Genomic DNA, 22,981 nt, shown 5'->3' with positions numbered 1-22,981 from the left:
CAAAAGGATACCTGTTTAACACACCACTATTCACAAAAGCAAACATATGGAATCCAACTAGGCATCTATCAATAGATAAATGAATAAAGAAAATGTGGTATATATGCATATTGAAATATTCAGTCATAAAAAGAACAAAACCATGTCTTTTGCAGGAAGGCCATTATCTTCAGTGAAACAACTTGTAAACAGAAAGTAAAACAACACACATCCTCATTCAAAAGTGCGAGCTAAATAGTGTGTACACGTGGACACAGAGAGTAGAATAACAGACACTGGAGAATCAAAAGGATGGCAGGGTGGAAGGGTGGTAGGATGGTGAGGCTTGGGAAATTACCTAACCGATACAGTGTATGTTATTTGGGCGGTGGTTACACTAAAAACTCAGATTTCTTCACTATGCAATATATCCATGTAACAAAATGACATTTGTGCCCATTAAATTTATATATTTTTAAAACACAGGGATGTGTGTACTACGAGCACCTAGAAACTAAATTCCAGCAATACCATTCAGCATCATACAAAGCAGAGGACAGTCAACTACAACAAAGCATTATCCAGCCTCAGTGTCAACAGCATCAATATTAGTAAATCTTGTTTTGTAAGAGACACGCACCCTTGCAAAATATCTGCTTGAAGCAAGTAACATTTTAAATTATACAGAATTAATCATTTGCAAAATTCTCTAGTGCACCCTGTGTAACAGATTCTAATGATCTTCTACTACTAATAGTTCATCATCCCTGACACTTGTTTAGAAGTCTGGATTTACATCATGCATACACACACACTCACAGTTACACTGACACACCTTAAAATTAGCATATTTACACTAGCATAAGTACAATAGCCAGCTATTTATAACTGTATGGATTAGATTAGTTTTTCTTTAGACATCTTCTTGTTTTTTAGAGATAGAATCTGTCACCCAGGCTGGAGTGCAGTGACACTATCAGAGCTCACTGCAGCATCCAACTCCTGGGCTCAAGCCATCCTCCTGTCTCAGCCTTCCAAATAGCTAGAATTACAGGAGTCAGGCACCACACATGACTGATTATTTTTTCTTTCTTTCTTTTTTTTTTTTTTTTTTTTTTTTTTTTTTGTAAAAACGAGGTCTCACTATGATGCCCAAGCTCGTCTTTAACTCCTGGTCTCAAGTGATCGTCCCTCTCCAGCCTCTCTTTAGTCTCTAGCATTCAAAATATCATATGCAACATGGAGTTCAATAGAACTGATAATTTTAGCTAACTGTGGATTGTTAAAGAGGAAAAAATGGAAGCTGGTTATTTGTGTGTGTGTACGCATGTGTGTATGAGTACACGTGTGTGTGTGCACATGTGTGTGTGTGATGATGCAACAAAAAGCTACCTTCTGACACCTCTTTATCTTTGTTTCTCATCAGATCTGTATCTCTGCCAGGTACTAGATAATATAAGGCTGATGTGGGAAGATTGCTAGAGCCCAGAAGTTCAAGGCTGCTTCGAGCTATGATTGCATCACAGCATTCCAGCCTGGGCAACAGAGTCAGAACCTGTCTTCAGAATAAAACACTGTTAAAAGCAGATAAAACTGAGATATACTGAGTCCAGAGAGCTGTCACACAAGCTGGCCAAATTTACCCAGCAGCCTTCCTTCCTGGTAGATCACTACCAAGTCACACAGCATTTGCTCCTAAGGAGTTAGTAACCTAAGACTGTGCATTATGGAAAATACTCACTTTCCTTCTAAAATAACTTGACAACTACATTTTTCAATTCTAAAACCCACTTTCATGTAGAGTAAAAAGAGCAGTTTTTTCAACAAGAATGTCCATGAAGGGATACGAAATCTCTATCAGTTAAAAGAAATGTAAAAGACAAAGTAACTGATTGCAGTGCATAGACCTTGTGTGAGTTAGTAAATTGTGAAAATATCATTTTGACATTTATAATTGGATAGTGGATGATATAGAGGAATTATTGTTGACAATTTTAGGCATAGAAAATATTCTGCAGCTAAATAAAATAAAATGGTTCCTATATTTTAGAGCAATGTACTGAAATTTTTATATATACTCTATATTCTGGGGTACATGTGTAGAACGTGCAGGCTTGTTACACAGGTATAGACATGATATTGTGGTTTGCTGGACCCATTAGTCCATCATCTAGATTATATATTTCTCTTAATAGTAACCCACCCCTTGCCCTCCTTCCCCACCACAGGCCCCGGTCTGTGATGTTCCCCACCCTGTGACCATGTGTTCTCATAGTTCAACTCCCAATGATGAGTGGGAACATGTGGTGTTTGGTTTTCTGTTCCTTTGTTAGTTTGCTAAGAACTTAATAGCTTCCAGCTTCATCTATGTGCCTACAAAGGACATGACCTCATCCTTTTTATGGCTGCATAGTATTCCATGGTGTATATGTGCCACATTTTCTTTATCCAGTCTATCATTGATGGGCATTTGGGTTGATTCCAAGTCTTCGCTATTGTGAATAGTGCTGTAATAAATAGATGTGTGCATGTGTCTTTATAGTAGAATGATTTATAATCCAGAGTTCTAATTTGATTGCACTGTGGTCTGAGAGACTGTTTGTTATGACTTCCATTCATTTGCATTTGGAGTGTTTTAGTTCCAATTATGTGGTCAGTTTTAGAATAATTGAGATGAAGTGCTGACAGGAATGTATATTCTGTTGATTTGGGGTGTAGAGTTCTGTACATGTCTATTAGGCCCACTTGATCCAGAGCGGAGTTCAAGTCCTGAATATCCTTGCTAATTTTCTGTCTCATTGTTCTGTCTAACATTGACAATGGGATGTTAAAGTCTCCCACCATTACTGTGTGGGATTCTAAGTCTCATTGTAGGTCTCTACGAAATTGTTTTATGAATCTGGGTGCTCCTGTACTGGGTGCATATATACTTAGGATACTATCCTAAGTATAGCTCTTCTTCTTGCGTTGTTCCTTTTACATTGTGTAATGCCCTTGTCTCTAGATCTTTGTTGATTTAAAGTCAGTTTTATCAGAGACTAGGATTGCAACTCCTGCTTTTTTTTTTTTTTTTTTTTTTTTTTTGCTTTCCATTTGCTTGATAAATATTCCTCCATCCCTTTCTTTTGAGCCTATGTGTGTCTTTGCACATGAGATGGGTCCCCTGAATAGAGCACAGCAATGGGTGTTGACACTTTATCCTCTTTGCTAGTCTGTGCCTTTTGACTGGAGCCTTTAGTCCACTTACATTTAAGGTTAATATTATTATGTATGAATTTGATCCCCTTATTATGATGCTAGCTGGTTATTTTGCACATTAGTTGATGCAGTTTCTTCATAGTGTTTATGTTCTTTACAATTTGGTATGTTTTTGCAGTGACTAGTACTGCTTGTTCCTTTCCAAGTTTAGTGCTTCCTTCAGGAGCTCCTGTAAGGAAGGCCTGGAGTTTACAAAATCGCTCAGCATTTGTTTGTCTGTAAAGGATTTTGTTTCTCCTTCACTTATGAAACTTAGTTTGGCTGGATATGAAATTCTGGGTTGAAAATTCTTTTCTTTAAGAATGTCGAATATTGGCTCCCATTCTCTTCTGGCTTGTAGGGTTTCTGCAGAGAGTTCTGCTATTAGTCTCATAGGCTTCCCTTTGGGGGTAACATGACCCTTCATTCTAGCGGCCCTTAACATTTTTTTCCTTCATTTCAACCTTGGTGAATCTGATCATTATGTGTCTTGGAGTTGCCCTACCTGAGAAGTATCTTTGTGATGTTATGTGTATGTCCTGAATTTGAATGTTGGCTGGCCTTGCTAGGTTGGGGAAGTGCTCCTTGATAACATCCCAAAGAGTGTTTTTCAACTTGGTTCCATTCTCCCCATCACTTTCAGGTACACCAAACTTAAATTTGGTCTTTTCACAAAGTCCCATATTTCTTGGAGGCTTTGTTCATTCCTTTTCATTCTTTTTTCTCTAATCTTGTCTTCTCACTTTATTTCATTGAATTGATCTTCAATCTCTAATATACTTTCTGCCACTTGATCGATTCAGCTATTGTTATTTGTGTATGATTCATGAAGTTCTCATGCTGTGTTTTTCAGCTCCATCAGGTCATTTATGTTCTTCTCTAATCTGGTTATTCTAGTTAGAAATTGATCTAACCTTTTTTCAAGGTTCTTAGCTTTCTGGCATTGGGTTAGAACACGCTTCTTTAGCTCAGAGGAATTTGTTATTACTTCTGAAGCCTACTTCTGTCAATTCGTCAAACTCATTCTCCATCCAGTTTTGTTCCCTTGCTTGTGAGGAGTTGTGATTCTTTGGAGAAGAAGAGGCAATCTGGTTTTTGGAATTTTCAGCCTTTTTACAGTGGTTTCTCTCCATCTTCATGGATTTATCTACCTTTGTTTTTTTGATCTTGTGACCTTCGGATGGGGCCTCCAAGTGGATGTGCTATTCCTTTCTGTTTGTTAGTTCTCCTTCTAACAGTCCCCTCTGCACCAGTTCTTCTGGAGATTGCTGCAGGTCCATCCCAAACCCTGTTTCCCTGGGTATCACCAGCTGAGGCTGCATACACCAGAAATTTTCTGTGGTAAAGTATTCCATAAGATTTCAAGTCAATATAAATGTTTACAGAAAGGATACAAGAGGGAAAATGTGTTCCGACCAATGCAGAGTGTTTTTTCAAGCAAACAAAAGAAAATAAATAATGCCACCAGGGTGAGGAATGCACAATTTACAAGGAAGAGTTTGAAAATAAGTTACAGGAGAGAGGAGTGTGAAGCAAAAAAAAAAAAAAAAAAAAAAAAAAAAAAAAAGAAAATACCTTAGAGGATTAGAGGAGCAAAAGCATTAAAATAACCTAAAAGTCAAAAAATATACAAAGAACTTCATATGTTAAAGTATAATCTTTTGAGAAACTTAATCATGAAAAAAATGCTTATAAAGATTTTTAATAATCCTGAAATGGCTTATGTTATAATATTGTATGAAATGTAAGTTCCAAATGGTATAGAAATATAGATTGATCTAGACATAGATATGTAATATGAATATCAGTAATTTGTACACATACAGATACAAAAATATATATGATTAAGATATAGATAAGAAAAGGTACAATAGGATATAGATACAGTTACTGATATGCTCTAGCTGTAGACTCTAATACTGGTACAGATACCATATAGGCAAAGATGTTACATACATGCAAATATACATGTATATACATTCACAGATATAAATGCAGATAAACACATAGATGTAGATAGAGAACTATTGTCTGTGTTTAAAATATTCAGAAAATCACAGGAACATGTTATACAAGTTATTTACTATTAAGTACTTGTCTATGGCATGATGATCCAATTTTACATATTTTTCAAAGTTTCTATATTTCTTTCCTATACTACTCCTCATTCCTTAACCATAAGAAAAAACCATCCTGCCTTAAAAAGTCTCCTTGAATGGTTACGATTTGCTTATATTCTTTATTCAGAGAATAAATCCAGTTACATGAAATTGTTTTAAAAATAGTGCTTCTTAAGCAATCCTTAAACAATAACTGCCTATATACATACTAAAATTTTATGTTAAAACATATCATAACGTTAGGAGGATGATATCACCTTTTGAAATATTGATGGTTGTGAAATGATGCACATAGCCATTTATACAGGGACTGCAGCATCTAGCCTGATCAATGGGGTCCCCTGGAAGCCTTCTGGTTTGTAACATGTTCCTTCAACTTTATACCTCTTTATCAAAAGACACTACGATGAGTTGTGGAGTAATGACCTCTGCCGTGTTCTTAAGTTGTGGTATAGGTGTTTTTACTTACTGCATAGGAAGGTCATAGATTAAAGCAATGCAACATATTCAAGGACACTGTAATGTTTGCCTGTCCACTGAGGTTTCCTGATGGAAGAAGGTGTTTTTGCAACTGAGCATCCATAAACAGCAGGGTTGAGGTTTTGTTTAAGAGTCATTTACCATTGAGTCCTCTCATTTACTTGCTATTCAAGTGAATAGACTTTTTAGTGTCTCATCATGGCCACAAAAATATAAAGTAGAGTAAGTCACAGTAATGTAGTATTGAATTAAAGCCTAAAGCGTGTCCAAAATATCCATGTGCCCATACTGATATAAATGATTGATTCATCTCTGCAGATATCCTCCCCAAAACACATATCCCTGTCTAAAACATCAGACAGACCCTAGTTGGTGGACATTCTCCATAATATTAATACCACAAAACTATTAAAGTCATGAAAAACAAGGAAAGACCAAGAAATTGTCACAGACTAGAGGAAGCTAAGAAAATAGGGCAAATCCAACTTCCTATTTTGCCTTCTGTGTCTCTATCAAGCTGAAGATTTCAATGCACAGGCTCACCCAAGAGAGTCCTGGAGCTTTTTTACCTGTAGGCCCTTTTGACTCTTAATCTAATGAAGGCAGATGTCTCTTTTCTCTTGATTATATCTCCCTGGTCTAGACACAGATGGAGGGAGAATTTGAATTGCTAGTTTTTTTGCAGAAAGATAGAACCAAGTGCAGTGGCTCACACCTGTAATCCCAATGTTTCGAGAGGTCAGTCAGAAGGATCCCTTGAGCCCAGGAGTTTGATACCAACCTGTGCAACCTGGTGAGAAGATCTCTTCAAAAGAAAAAATAAAGAAAGTAAAGTTCCCATCACATCACTGACAAAGCCCTGTAAGGAAACAAAGGAATCATACCTGAAAAAAAAAGTCTTATCCCTTCGTAACAATACCTGAGACACAGCAAGATGCATTAAACAAATGCAATTAATTAACACTTCAAAAATAAAAAAAAGGGGGGAAATTCTGTGTTCTAACTTCCAAAAAAAAAATAGAGAATGGGAGTGGGGTTAGAAACAGCTAAGATGCATTCATCATAACTCACAAAACAAAATGAGTTACCACCAAGTGCAGCTTTTAACCTGGGACATGTCTTTTCCTACTTTCTCTCCTGGTTCCTTTCATCAAAATGATTTGTTATTCAGTCTCTGCTACATTAAAAAAAAAAAAAAATCTGTTTTGAAAATGAAATCATGCACTTGGCTTTATTTTGCCCATTTGATGTTTCTTCTAATTTGGTAAGCTTGTCATGAATTGGCGTAAGTGAATATGTTAAAAATTGGAGTTATTTCATTTCATATCAGGAATATTTCAGTATTTAAAAGTATGGGGATAAATCACTGAAACTTTCTGTGACTCAATTTCCTTGTGTACATGAGGGAATACAAATGATTGCTCAAGTACATTCATGTCCTAACAATCTGTGATTCTATTTTCCAATATCATCAGGAATATTCCAACAAACTGTACGCTAAAATTCAAAGCAGGAAGTTTAATAGCCACTGAAGGACATTTTTACCTTTCCAAATTGAAAGTGGATAACAAGGTAACAATAGCACTCCATTTTACTTCACAATCCCAGTGAAGTGTGAAATAGCTGAATGATGTGGAAAGTATATACTTGAACACTTTTCTTTTTTTTTTTTTTTCTTTTCTGAGATAGAGACTTGCTCTGTCACTTAGGCTGCAGTCCAGTGGCATGATATCAGCCCACATTATCCTCCACCTCCCAGGTTCAAGCAATTCTCTTGCCTCAACCTCCCAAGTAGATGGGACTACAGGCACATGCCATCACACCTGGCTAATTTGTGTATTTTTAGTAGAGAGAGAGCATCACTGCCTGAATACCTGACCTCAAGTGATCCACCTGCCTTGACTTCTCAAAGTGCTAAGATTATGGACACGAACGATCGTACTGGGCCATTCTTTTTAATTTGAACAGAGCATTTTTTTTTTCCTCAGATAGGTGTTGCAAGGATTTCAGATGTGAGCTGGGATGGGGAAGGAAGGTAGGAGGAAACAGAAGCACCTCTCTTCCATTCTGACCTGCTGTGGTGAGTCAGGACTAGCAAGGATGTCCTGGATGGATCAATTTTTAACATATCTGCTTATGCTAATTCATGACAAGCTTACCAAATTAGAAGAAAATCAAATGGACAAAATAAAGAGAAGTGCATGATTTCATTTTCAAAACAGACTTTTTTTTATTATGCAGCAGAGACTGAGTAACAGATAAATCATGATGCAGCTGGCTTCACTGAACATAACTTGCTATAAGCATCTTCAGAAACACACACTGCTGGATAAATTCCCTTCGATTAAAGACTGAAACTGACCACTGCATGGACAGCTGTTTCTTCACTAGCCAATCAGGATGCCTACCCAAATGTGACCAAATGCCTTTGAGACTCAGCCTTTCACTCCAAAATACCCCAAGGTACCTGACAATGCTCCAGATTTGGGGGCTGCACCATCTGTGGTTTCTCTACATAAAACAGTAGCTTTGTGGAGTCAGGGGTGAGGGAGTATGGTTTACCTTTAAATATAGTTTTGCAAACTCCTTCTCTATTTAGTTTTTGTTTGTTTTTGCATAAGATATATTTAAAGTCAAGAGAGAAAAGGTAAATGCATACCCTGGAATAATTCAGAAACAGAATGACACCACATTCTGTCCACATAAATTATGCATTTGAATTCTTTTTAAGAGACAGGGTGTCAGTCTGTTGCCCAGGCTGCAATGCAGTAGGGAGGTAATAGCTCACTGCAGCCTCAAACTCCCAACAAACTCCTCAAGTGCTCCTTATACCTCAGCCTCCTGAGGAGCAGGGACTACAGACAGGTACCACCCACACCTGGCTTATTTTTATTTATTTATTTATTTATATTTTTACAGGAATGAGGCACCCCACCTAGCCACATTTGAACTTTTTACCAATATTGTTATGGCATTACAGGTAGAATAACTATACTTTAAAAAACTTTCAGGAAAATGTGTTCCCCAACAAAAAGTGAGCTATGTATGTACCTATGTGTAAATTGCTGTGTAACTTACATATGCAAATATATGGTTATAATTTACATATGTATATATAATATCAAGATAAATTAAATGTATATATAATAAATTATATAAATAAGATAAATTAAATGTATATATAATATCAAGATGTATATATAATATCAAGATAAAATAAAGAAAGAATTTTTTATTATTGTGATCTGACTAGATCAAATGACCAAATACATTTGATTGTGAAATATCTGGACACATAACTATTTGTGTAATTTTACCTCAATTTTTAATTGTCATATTCTGGTTATTCATTTAAGGTAGGCTTATCAACTGGGATATCAAATAAATCCTGGAAAGTTATTTTACTGGTAAAATTTTCATGGCAGACTGAATCAGAGTAAATAACCATTGTCACACAAATTTTGTGTGAAGCCGTGTGTGAATTATTATTCCATTCTCAGAATATGGTATCATTTGATCTCTACCTAGGTTGTCAGATTTTTTTCTGAGGTAGTGTTTTTCCCATATCAATGCCCTCACTAGGGTGGGCCGGTTAGTTTCAAGCTGCAACAAATTCAGGTTTTCCCCTCTTTCTACTACTACTATTCCTGTGTCTGCTTTATCTTTTCAGTCTCTGCACAGGTAACTGGTATTTAACTTCTATTTAACTGTTACACTTTCTCCCTGATATTTAACTTCCATGTAACTTGCTACCCTTTCTCTCTGGGTCATCATTACTGTTTGCTACTGCTTTATACAGCATGAAGAGCCTTGTCTTGACCTTCCTACTGGGTTACACTTTCGCTTGTTACCAGAACCCTCTGTGGTAACAGGCAACTAGAAACCCGAATGTAAGGGTTTTGATTGTGGTTTATTTATATTTGTTTTTGTTGCTGTTATTATTTTCGAAATCACTTGTCTACATCTCATTGGTTCTGATGCACTAAGTCTATCTGTTCCACATAATTCTCTGTAATGTGATCTACAGTATTCATTTCTTCCCACAGCATACACTTGGCATGTGGATAAATTTGCAATACGGACATGCATATTAAGGCTTCTTCAGTCAACAGAGCAAGCCTGCTACCTCAAGGCTAGGACAAACCTACCCTCAAAAGCATTACTTAAGACAGGCAGCCTTCTCCCCTCCCTCAAGAATCATATCAACTCCATGATGTTTATCAAATATTTTCATCTCCTTGCTCATCAACTATAGTAGTCTGTCTGTGGAAGAAGTTAAAATCGAACTACACAATCACCCTCTGAGAATTTGAACATGAACCTAACTCCTAATATTTGGGCCATGTAGCTTTGATGAATTTGCCCTTAACTCTTTAAGAGTAATATATGAAGACTGAATTAAGCTATTGTTTTTCTTAACTTTTGACACAGGACATGATAGATTAAACACACACACACACACACACGAAATAAAATATTAAGATAAAACTTATTTGTTCTCAAACGTAAGACCAGAAGTACAAAATAATATTAGCCTATGGTTAATATAGGAAAGATAAACAATTTCATTGTCTTTGTACCCCACCTCTTGGCACTCAAGAAGTTTGGAATACGTAAGTAAAATAAAGAAAAAAATCAACAAGTTCATTTCTCCAAATTATTTTGGTAATTTGAAGATACTTCATACCCTGTTAGCACTTCTTTCTGCTCTGTGTCAACAGCAGTATTCTCAATACTGTTAGGTGGTTAATTTGATTAAAACTCATTACAAAGAACAAACGTTATATCATTTGTCACATCTGCTAAGTCCATTAGTGCAGGAGACTTTAAGGCCATAATGTGTCTGTCTTCAGGGTAAAATTCAAGAGAAGCAAAAGATACATGAGATTTTCCAGAAATATTGGACTGGGGAGGCTCTTCAAGATAGAATACCTGATTTGGGAATTCTTACACTTTTTAAAGAATGATTTGCATTTCTCTAATGACCAGTGATGATGAGCTTTTTTTCATATGTTTATTGGCTACGAATCAGTTCAGCCATTGCAGAAGACAGTGTGGAGATTCCTCAGGGATCTAGAACCAGAAATACCATTTGACTCAGCCATCCAATTACTGTGTATATACCCAAAGGATTATAAGTCATTCTACTATAAAGACACATATACATGTATGGTTACTGCAGCACTATTTACAATAGCAAAGACCTGGAACCAAACCAAATGACCATCAATGATAGACAGATAGAGGAAATGTGCAGAAACAGAAAACCAAAACCATGTGTTCTCACTCATAAGTCCAATTTAAACAATGGGAACACATGGACACAGGGAGGGGAATATCACACACCAGGCCTGTTGCTGGGTGGGAGAAAGTGGAAGGAAAAGCTCTAGGACAAATACATAATGCGTGTGTGGCTTAAAACCTAGATGACAGGTTAATACCTGCAGAAACCACCATGGCACATGTATACCTCTGTCACAGACCTGCACATTCTGCACATGTATCCAAAAATATAAAGTCAAAAAAAAAAGAATATTCATAAAATGTTTGCCTCTGAGACAATGTAATCTATGCTCCATCTTTAAGCAATCCTAGCTCAATAATATGAGTGATGTTGTCTATTTTAAAGCTTCTCTCATGACTCTAAAAGACATTAAATTGTTCAAAAAGCAAATTATATGAGGGGTAGTAGAGTTTGAAGCAATTACTTGTTATGTTACCAGATATTTTAGACTAAAATATATTAGAATTCAAGGTACTGTTCGTGCCTTAAAAATGCTGAAATATCTTACTGTTGCTTATGGATTTTAAAAAGTATGTAGGAAATCGCCATAAATTAATGAAGCTGTTTCCACTACCATATGTTAAAAAAAAGGGGGGGGATCACTGACGTTTGAATGTTTTTGAATCAAGGTAATCTGTTTTATGTGTGCATTCATCAATATAATTTAGTCAAATGAAAACTAAGGTTTTATAAACATAGGGTTTGACAAAGTTTTAAAATATAATCAGCTATAAAAATATGGCATATGAAAAATTCTATTAAATTGTAAAGGACATGCTTATTTGTCATTCCAGGATACTTTCTTTTCACTACTCTTTCCTATTTGATCTGTTTTTAATAGAATTATCTTCATTTTCCCTTTAATATTTTAAGGACCCCTGAGATTTTATCACTCATCCAAATAGCATAAAGGAAAGAGAGAAGAAGAAAGAAAGGATGGAAACAAGGAAAGAAGAGCGGGAGGGAGGGAGGGAGGGAAACAAAGAAGGAAAATAGAGAAAAGGAAGGAAGGAGGGAAGTAAGGAAAGAAGGGAAGTGAAGAAGGAAGGGAAAGAGAGAGGGATGAGCATGAAATAAAAAATATAATGTACACCAGAAAAATGAGAGAAAGTCATCCATACATGAACTAAAAATCTTAACAACGTTCTTACGAACGTCCCCACATAGGCAGGATTTTTTGAGAGTACAAGGAAAAGCCTATTTTACCTTTCTATTAGCAGCACTGAATTTGCTTTCTGGCCTATATCTGGCATATAGTAGATGCTCAATAAAAGTGACAAATGAAAGAACATACTAGGTAACTCTACATTAAGAGCTAGCTCCTGCTGGTTAAAAAGCTATTTTGCACAAAAGGATAAATTGATCTTAGTCACTGAATTGCTTTCTTGCCATCACTAAAGCACTAAACCCCTAAGCCTTCCATATTGATTTTTCATCTTGAGAAAGACCACAGAAGTGATTTTGCCAACATAATCTGTCCCACAGAGGCACAAAAGCTAAGCATAGATCCAGTGCCATCACCACCTCCCACCCCGAGCACACTGAGGACATTGACAATTTGCCATGACTTCCACACAACCTTAGATAGTTTCTGAGTCCTATGATCTATAAGCGATTGTTGCTCATCCATCTCAGTGGGAGGACAGATGGCTTGACACATACTCCCACTAAAATGAATTTCCTGACTGGTTCACAACACACACTAAAGGTCGAGTCCTCTGGTTTCACAGTGTCATGATGTGCTGGCCATCATATTGCAGTCATGTATAGCTCTTTTGCTCCACTTGAAAGTAAAGTTGTAGTTTCCATGGACCACCAACCGTAGTAACCATAGCTCCTGTGAATCAGCCTGGAAGTTCACTCACCACCTATAACAGAGTTTCTTTTGGAAAATGTATGTCTATATATATAGTTTGCAATATACTGCATATATAGTTTGCAAACTATGTATATAGTTTGCACACATATATAAAGTTTGCATGTATTTTAATACATAAAGAGCAAGAACAATATATATACAGAACATAAATATACACATATTTTATTATAGACTTTGATGGATTTTACTATATCTTATATATAATAGGTATATATGCATAAAAATATATAAACTATTTATTATATAATATATAATAAATTATATTTACATGAATTATACTCAATATATAATAAATTATAAGTATACAAAACACATTTGTATTATATTTTATAACTTATTAAATATGCTATATATTAATATATAATTTATATTTATATAATACATTGTATGTAGAGATAAATTGTATTTTTTTAAAATAAGTTTGTAAGTGATAAAGGTTTCATCAGTAATATAAACTGTATATGACTACAATTATATAAATGTACATAAATACAACTATCTAGAAATAAACATATTAAACAGCTATTGAAGATGATGGTTTTATTCAAGTATATAAGTTGTATACAAATACCATTGTATAAATGTACATAAATGTAATTGTATATAAATTACATATTATAAGTAGAAATTGAAATGAATAATGTATGATCTGTGTATGTTTATATGCATCCTATTATATATATATATATGTATAGGGGGAGAGAGTTAGGGAGCTAGATATAGATGATGAAGCCTCTGTAGATATAATTTGCAAATAAAACTATTTTGTCCATCTTAGTTATACTGGTAGCTGTAAATGACCTAGCCCATTTCTTTCTGCACACCTGTATACTGATGCTTCGGAAACATAAGTCTGCCTACAGTCTCATCATGTGTTAGTAGATTTCTAAAAAACCGGTGCATAGTGGTGAGTGAACAACCTAAATGAGAAACCTTCTAGCATTCACTCACTTCTGTGCCTGTTATTGCTTGGGATTGTCAATGCTTTTCAGTAGGTACAGTGTGAATAAGTGCTGCACATTAAATTTGAGTTCAAAGGAAGTCTGCAGGAAGAAAGGGACCCAAGATCATAAAGAGACTATAATGAGGTTCTCAACATTTGTGACTTCAAATTCCCTCATATTTATTGAAAATCTATGCGGGGTTTCTGAAGCTGGGCTGTTACAATGCTCTACCAACATTTCCATAAGGTTTCAACGGGAACAGTCTCAGCCAAGCCTTTGGGCACCGAGAGAAATAAAGGTGAGAATCTTTTACAAAGTCAGATGAAAGGGTTGAGTTAAGGCTTAGTAAAGGGTGCGCAGTTTGATCACTGTAAAAGTTGTCAATTTTTCCACAAAAAAAATACAATATTGCACATATTGATGGACAAGACAGAGTCCATTTTGTCACACATATAGACAGTTTCACCACAAGCATAGGCGATAGTACCTTTTTGGGAATCAGAACTCAAATTAGAAAAAAATGCTCCCAGGAGACCTAGAAAAAATGTGCACCTTTCCCTAAACACATACTTTCTACTCCTTACGTCTCACTTTAATGAATGTATTCACTCCTTAATGAAGGCTACGCCTAGGCCCATCATAGGTAACTTTACATCTTTCATTGTACATTTTCTATTTTTATTTTTTTATGTTTTATTTATATATATATTTTTAGAGATAGGGTCTTGCTGTGTCTCTCAGGCTGGAGTACAGTGGTGTAATCATGGCTCTCTGCAGCCATGAACTCATATGCTCAAGTGATCCTCCCACCTCAGTTGAAACTACAGGTACTTGCCATCATGCCAGCTAATTTGTTTTTAACTTTTGTTTCTTTGTGGAGTTGTGGTGTCACTCTATTGTCCAGGCCAGGTGTTATGGACTGTTTAATATAACATAGGTTTGGTGAATGATGGGGATAAGAAAAGGAAAATAAATAACTAATGGAAAATCATATTTTCCCTTCAGATAGCTAGCTAGCTAGCTAGATAGATAGATAGATAGATATGTAAGCACATATATATGTGTGTGTATATATATTTGCACACATGTATATGTATACACCCACTCATACACACAGCCATTCTTACCATGTAGCTTCAGGGCATGAGGGCATATTGTCTCACTTAGGAAAACAGTTAACAATGACATAATTCGTTTGTGAAAACATGCATTTACTTTTTTGAGTTTCCCCACCTAACCCATTCACAGAGTTATAGTCACAGAGAGTAGTGAGGGTTGGAACAAGTTAAAGGCACTCAGTTACAATGAGTTTTCTTCTACCCCCCATCTCCCATGCTTCTGAGACCACAGTTCTATGTTGAACAGCTCTAACTGACCATTGGAATCATATGACATGCCTCACTGAGTTCTTGGACTTGCCCGTACCATACTGCAGAGCCACATATTGGTGGTATTGAAATACTAAACACAGAAAGTGGCACCACATGCAACTTCACCACAGCCATCATCACAGAACCAAGGAGGCCTTTTCCACACTCTGCAGAAACAAACTGCAATTCACCATAGCCCTTTTATCAGTACCAATAACACTTTTAGTAACCTCAGTCATCCAATCAGGTACTGGACTCTTAAAACTAAAATGATAAGTGATATTAACAGGTGGATCTAAGAAAGTCCCACTGCAAGCCAAAAATAGCATTCTGATACTTTGACAAACCATGATTTCTTTGTATAATACACATTTTAAATAAAACAACCCAAACAAAATCCTGAGTCACTTCTCCACATTTCCAGAGAACAGTGAAAGCCTAGATCACTTCATTAGCACTATAATGAAGTGAACATTTCTCTCTTTGAAATGTATTCTTCAACTAATGAGACTATATATGTTCATTGTACTTCATCTTGTTTCTAAATTATGGAGGATTACTCTTTTCCTGTCTTAAATAAATAAAACCTTATGATGTGATTTGACTGTGTCCCCCACCCAAACCTCATCTTGAATTGCGGCTCCCATAATCCACATTTGTCATGGGAGGGACCTGGTGGGAGATAATTGAATCATAGCGCCAGCTCCCCCAATGCTATTCTCATGATAGTAAGTTCTCACAAGATCTGATGGTTTTATAGGGGGCTCTCCCCTTCACTGAGTTCTCATTCATTTCCTTCCTGCCATCCTGTGAAGGATGTGTTTGCTTCTCCTTCCTCCATAATTGTAGGTTTCTTGAGGCCTCTCCAGCCATACTGAACTGCAAGTCATTTAAACTTCTTTCCTTTATAAACACAGACCTTATTATAGTATATATTACTATGCATATTACATGTAGTAAGGTACAGATCTTACTCTATAGATAGTTATATATATATACACATTATATATATATATAACATTATATATATATATATACTCTCTCTATATATAGAGAGTTTTTAAAATGTTATTGGGGTTAGGCCTGCTCTCCTTCGGGTACCATTTCTGGGTACTTAGAACACACTGCCCTTAGGAAGATGTGGTATATGGAGGGGTTTTGCATACATCAGGGACACATGAACTCAACATGAAATGTCTAAAGTTTGAAATCTCAGCCCAAGGTAGATGGACTGTTTTTCACCACCAACCTTCCACTCCTATAATGATTTTATGAGCTCTTTACTTACTTATTTTTTGTTTAATGTAACCACCTGCAGAGAGAAAGCCTTTTCATCTATACATTTTTTCAAAGCCTATAAATGTCACAATAACAAACTGCTAGGAGGTATCACCTTCTTTCTTGCTCATTCATTTGTGCTACTCTGCCCCAAGAAAAATGAGAAGAGGCTTCCTACACTGCCATTCACTTAATAAAGAACAGTGGAGACTTTCAAAGTCCAGACGTAAGTTGTTTAGAGAAAAATGATGAAACTGGAAAACATTCATTAACTGAATGGTAGTAGAGGGCACAGCAGATGACCTAATTGCCTCAATTGCCTGGGCTTCAATTCCCATTCTCACTTCCTCTAAATGACTGGGCAGAAGCTGTAACTTTGACTTAAAAGCGGTAACTCAGGGGTTTAAAAAATAGAGGCACAGTCTGTCTGAATATCCATTCACATAATTAAGTAGGAGGTGAAGTCTCCTCTGAAAAAGTACAGTACTCAGACAAAAAAAAAAAAAGGCAATGGATTTGAGCTAAACTAAACATATTTTTCCCCTTTGAGAATAAAATACGTATTGTTAAAAGTCAGAAAGCAGTACAGAAAGAATACATTCTGGTTTATAAACTAAAATTGTGTCTATTAAAGTTGACATTCACATCCTAAGACTGGCTCTAACCATATTTGGAATTTATGTATATTTTCACCACAAAAGCCTATCTTCAGAAGGAGGACGCTAAAGGACTTAAAATATTTTTATATTGCTATGTCATTTGAATGCAATATTCACTCAACAAGTTGAATTATTGACAATATTCAAAGTTTTATGAAATGTTTGAAGTGTGGAGTACCAATTGAAATGAAAGAATGTAAAACAAAGGCCATTCTGTCATATACTTGAAGGTTTACTTTTGTGAGAACCTTTTTTGTTGTGCAGAAATAAAAGCACAATATTCCATAGAGATTTTAAAGAGACCCCTGCACTTGTGAAAACAATTTTCTGGTGTGACTGTGTCAAGACTTCCAACTTTATGGAGAGACTATAAGCTTTCCACAAATTACTACACACACAAAAATGAAAAAGCCAAATTCACAAATTAAAAAAAAAATCTATATGCTTACCATTAGTCTACATTCCAGTAATTTGAAAGGAATTGCTTTCAAATTCCTTCAAGTCTCCTTGCAAATTTTACAGCATCAAGATAACTTCATTATCTACCTTATGCAGCTACCAGTGCCTTATCAGGTATCTGTTATATTCTTAGGTTTGGGTAAAAATCAGCTAGGTTACTAGTTTTAGGGCCTACTGTATATGAGGCATTAGTTTATTTAAATAGAACACAAAGAAAAGAAAAATTCTTTCACCGGAGAAGAAAACATCAAAGCACCTTTAAAATGGTATCCAAGCACAGGCATTATTATCAAAATGCAATTATCATTCCAGTGTCACACACACACACACAAAATCAAGCCTCCCATTTTAATCCACTGATTTAAAACTGATGAGGAAATTTTCCATTTCCTACAATAGCCTTGATTATGTTTTTACATGTCAAAGACACTCTTTAAAAAGGCCATGTATATGTGTGTATATGTATTACATGTATACACACACACAGAGAGAAATATAGAATGCATGTATCTGTAGACTGCATTCATTGCATTGAGTAATAAAACACTGAATTTATAATCTGAGAAAACACATCCTTGCAGAGGTCTCCATGAAATTCCTATATAGCCATCCTCCCAACCCCTAACATTTTGCTTATTTCCACAGGAAAATCTATGCTGAGGATTTAATGGATTACTGCTAACATCTTCTCCACTGCCAACTAAAGGTATGAAATAATTCTCCACTCTCCAAATCTGCCCTCACAAAACTGCAGACTTCTTTGCGATCTGATTTCTCCCAGCTCTGTCATCCTCTAGAAAAAGGCTCAGTGCGTTCACTGAAACCAAGCAGGTCTCTTGGAGTTTCTGCCTCCTTGTTTTCATGAAAGTCAGGTAGGTGTTTGCACCCTGGCCATTTAATTTCTAGTTGGAGAAGGAAAAAGCTACCCAGGATTTCTGAAACAAGCACTTCTATGTTGTCCTCCCAGAAGGACCACACAAACCGGCAATTCCGCTTCGTGGGAATAAAGAAGTCTCCCTAAACTTCTTATTTTGCTTTTTCCTTTTTTTGCTTTTGCCTCCCTCACATCACAGGAACGACTGATTCTGAAATGGAAGCTCACGCACACCACCCCCCTTTTAAGAAAACATAATGCAACGCGTATGTAAACCCTACGGGCCACAGATGCCTTCAAAAAGCACAAGATTGGAGTACACAGAAAAAAAAAAAAAAAAAAAAAAAAAAAAAAAGGCCCCCACTCCCCACAAAAAGAAAACGAACAATAGAAAATAAAATAAATAAAATAAAATAAAATAAAAAATCAAAAATAATTAAAAATAATTTTAAAATAAAAATAAAAATAAGCCATACTACCACCCCGTGGATTCAGCTCTCAAAGACATCACCCTTTAATTTCAAAACCCTACCCAATCCCCACCCCAAATTTCTTAAGTTGGGTCCAAAGGGTAGATTGGGATCCTCCGTCCTCGCTCCAGGCAGACTCGCCCAAGCCCTGGGCTGAATTCGTGACGCGGGATCCCAGCGTCCAAGTGGGCTGCAAGCACCGGCGCATCGCCCAGGCCAAAACCCCGCCGCCACCTCCTAGTACCCTTTCACGCTGCCTACTACACCGGCTTCCCCTCCATCCCAAGATAGTAGCCGTGCATACGTGAAAAGAGGCCCACACATGCGGTAGAGGTGTGGAAGCAGCCAGATTAAAGGAAATCCTCGGTACAAAAAAAAAAGAAAGAAAAGAAAAAGAAAGAAAGAGAGAGAGAGAGGAGGGGGGAAGGGGGAGGGAGGAAGGGGAAAGGAGGGAGGGGGAAGGGAGCAGGGAGGGAATGAAAGAAAAGGAAAGAAAAGAGAAAGCCATCTGAGGAAGGGGAGGAGTATGATGCGGAGGACATCCTCCGGGCGCACCTGGTTTTCCGAGCGAGACATCCGTTCCTAGGGTGGTCCTGGTCAGGCCTCAAGGGGAGCAAGGGTTGGCCTGATCCCCCATCCCCCGCTTCCGCCCCCACTGCTCCGGGTAGAAAGGGCGCTGTGTTTGGCGGCGACTAAGCTCCAGAATGGACGCCTGGACCCAGATTTGCGAGGGTCACAGGGCCCAGATACCCGAGGCGCAAAGCTCCCAGCTCCACCCAGGAGACCCCAGCTGAGGGACCCCAGCCTACCGGTTATCCCAGGGGCAAAAGAGCCAGGTCAGGCTGGGGGGCAGGAGGAGGACGGGGCGTCCAGGAGACCAACTGAAGGATGAGTGTCCAGTGGTAGACCCGCCTCCTGGAAAACCATAGGCGGAGAGAGTCACCGCAGAGAGGAGGGCGCCGGCCGGGACCTGAGCCTCTCCTCCCACAGCAAGCCCCCAACCCACGAATCATCTGCAGCCCAGTGGCACCTACCTCCATCTCCCCACGCCATCCCGGCCCGCACATCTGCAAATCAAGCCAAGACGTTGCAGGCGCGGGTTGGCTTGCCCCAGCCGCGGCAGTGGGGAGGGGACTGGGATGAAGTTCCCTCTCTCCCTGCTTTGTCTAGCAGCCCCTAGCTCACCCGCCACAGTCTCTCCTGCCTCCGACTGCGCGGTTGGCGGATCTTCGCCATCAGTTCCGCCCAGGAGAGAGGGAGAGAACGCAGCCGAGCTGCGCGGGAATTGGGAGGTGGGTAGGGGCTGGAGAAGAGACCAGATGAAATCTGCCCGGGACAGCAGAGAGTCTTGAGATAGGATGGGATAGGTGGAAGGAGCGGGTGGTGGTTGCCATTTCTAGGGCTGTGGGGGTGGTGCGCCTATTGGAACAGATTCCTCAGACCCCTCCTCCATCCCTGCCTTAGTGATGGCAGACCCAGTGCCCGACAGACTTAACACTCCTCCCAACCCCCACTCGGAGAAAGGGTGTTCTAGGTGAGCACCTACCAGGGCTCCGGATCCACTGATAACCAGACCAGGGCTCCGGGAGCCTGTCCTCTCGGCTTCCAACTTTTCTGCTCCTCCGGAACAGCGGGCAGTTCAGAGATGGTGCACAGGGTGGCAACTGCAAACCGCCCTGCACCCGTATCAAAAGGTCCAGGCCACACTCAAAATCTTCCGAAGAAGCAAAACCACCAGCTCTGCCCCATTTGTGCGGCTTACCTCACCCCTCCCACCCGCCTCCTAAGCCCCACAAACCGGGAAGGGGTGCTTGGAGCCCGCTTCCGGGTTTGGAGGAGCAGCGCGGAGCTGCAGTCATTTCATCTTCACGCGGGGTTTCCAGCGCGCCCCAATCGTTACCCAGCCCGGTCTAATCAATCACTTGGATTATTTCTTGCATTATTTCTTACCCAAGCCAAGCCCGGTCTAATCAATCACTTGGATTATTTCTTGCATCCCCCGAGCCTTATCTTATTCTAGACCAGGAGATGAAGGAGGGGAAAAAAAATCTTAATGCAACCCCAATCAAGGTGTTTCTCCCTTTTTCTCTCTGGCTAATGGCACCAGCCACCCCCCCCTGCCCCCCAAACCCCAGCTTCCCATAATAAGCACCCCAGGCGGTTGTAGTTTCCTTAAAGACGGAGCTTTGGGGTGGAGAGAAAAGAGAATAAAAGCCTTCCATGCTCACAGTTTGCAGAAGTCTTCTTGCTTTCACCATCTCCAGTCCTGGCGCTTTGCTGCTTTTCTGTGTGTGTGTGTGTGTGTGTGTGTGTGTGTGTGTGTGTGTGTGTGTGTGTGTGTGTCTGTGTCTGTGTCTGTGTCTGTGTCTGTGTGCGTGTGTGTATTTTCCCCCTCCTTTCCCCGCCACAATCTTCTGTTAATTTGTATGGAAGGCCTCAAACATCTCACACGGCCCCAGAGCCGTTCAAATAGCTGATTGTAGAAAAATGCTTCCAAACAACGGTGGTCTGGATTTTTATTTTTAAGTGAAAATAAATCCAAATGTTCCTATGGAGAGATTGCATGTAGAAGCCGCACATGGATGTCCACATTCCCATCCACACCTAAGAAATGGAGCTAGACAGATGGGAAAGAGTCCTGTCCAAATTTTCCAATAATAATCATCATCATAAAAGGAAAAAATAAATATCAGATAAAGTGAAGCTCAAATATCCCCAGTGAGGCTTTCCTTCCTTTGCTGGAGAGCCACTGCTAGTCGCATTGTTTAAACGGCTTTTAAAAATAAGAATAATAATATGCGAGAGACACATCTTAACACTGCACCTACCTTAGCTGTGGAAGACCTGCATCGCCGTTAAGAGTTCTTTTTACACATCCAGATTTGTCTAGGGAACCCGAAACGAGGCATGATTCAGGAGAATGTATTGAAAGCCAGGCGCCTTCCCCTTCTGGAACCCTCCAACTAGATTCGCTCACCCAGAGGAATGCAAGAACCACCAACATTGCCTGGTTGGAGGAAATTCATTGTTTCTGCTGTCAGTAGTGTGTCCCTGGGCAGAACAAGGATTACAGTTGAAGCAGGAAGGGCCGAGCTAGTGGCTGAATAAGAGCTCTGTCCTGAGAGATAGAGATGAGAGAATAATGTCTCTGCAAGAAAAGAAGAGCTAGGGGGAGAGAGGTCCGGCAGCCTCTGGCGCTCTCCTTCTGCCATTGGACCAAACTGAATGAAATTTACAAAGCCAGCAGCCAATAGATCTCCGGAGTCGGTCCCATAGCTACAGAAATCATGTCCGCAGCTACAACCTCAAGCAAAGGGCAGCTAATCCCAGTGCTAACCATCTGTAACGGAGAGATTCCGGCTACCCTGCAGATAGAGCAGGTGGGCATGGCGCACGGTGCCACCGCACCAGACGCTCACGGCAAATCTTCTTTCTCTTGGCTTTTTTAGGACTCTCTAGGTACCCTTCGCACCAAACATGCTGCAGTAGGTGCAAACATCTTTAATTGTTTAAGGTCACGATCTCCAGCAGTCCCTGTGTCTGCGTTACTGTGAGTCAATTGGGAAGTAATAACTTAAAAAAAATGTTTTAAGAACAGCAAAAATTGGAACGCAGCTCTGTAAAGTATAGGAGCTTCTTATGCCCTAGGCATGGTTGAAAGGGGAAGAATGAAGGCTTTTGTTTATTTCTATTCTTATACTTCCATGATTTTGATAAAATATAGGAGCTGTGCCCAGCACGAGGCATTTGTTTCTAAATACTCCTCATTTCCCAAGTCCAGTAGGTTATCTTTCCCAGGGAGTTTCAAGTTGCAGGGGACGAGGAGGAGGGTATAAGATTTGTATTTAAAGTTGGGTTGGAGAATGTTGGCTTGAAATTGACAATACTTAAAGTTCCGGGTATTTAAAGTTGGATTGAAGAAAGATGGGTTTAAATTGGCAATGCAAA

At 38.6% G+C, this 22,981-nt stretch overlaps 1 protein-coding gene across 6 annotated transcripts in view; it reads right to left on the bottom strand.

Annotated features, from left to right (window-relative positions):
* LOC139360988 (neuroligin-4, X-linked-like) overlaps positions 1-22,225 on the bottom strand; it is a 262,215-nt gene extending 239,990 nt beyond the window's left edge. For 2 of the 6 annotated variants that reach the window (XR_011618573.1, XM_071089483.1), the window contains exon 1: positions 21,862-22,225. The gene's annotated coding sequence lies outside the window, so the exon portion shown is untranslated. Of the gene's footprint in view, positions 1-19,588; positions 20,514-20,579; positions 20,761-21,261; positions 21,305-21,861 lie in introns of those variants that run through there. The other 4 variants (XM_071089488.1, XM_071089486.1, XM_071089484.1 and 1 more) reach the window with 4 other exon arrangements.
* Positions 22,226-22,981: the final 756 nt, after the last annotated feature.

The sequence above is a fragment of the Macaca nemestrina genome, chromosome Y (assembly GCF_043159975.1).
Source record: "Macaca nemestrina isolate mMacNem1 chromosome Y, mMacNem.hap1, whole genome shotgun sequence".
Lineage (NCBI taxonomy): Eukaryota > Metazoa > Chordata > Mammalia > Primates > Cercopithecidae > Macaca > Macaca nemestrina.
Note: the sequence above shows the minus strand (reverse complement) of the source record. Positions and strands in the feature narration are given on the sequence as shown.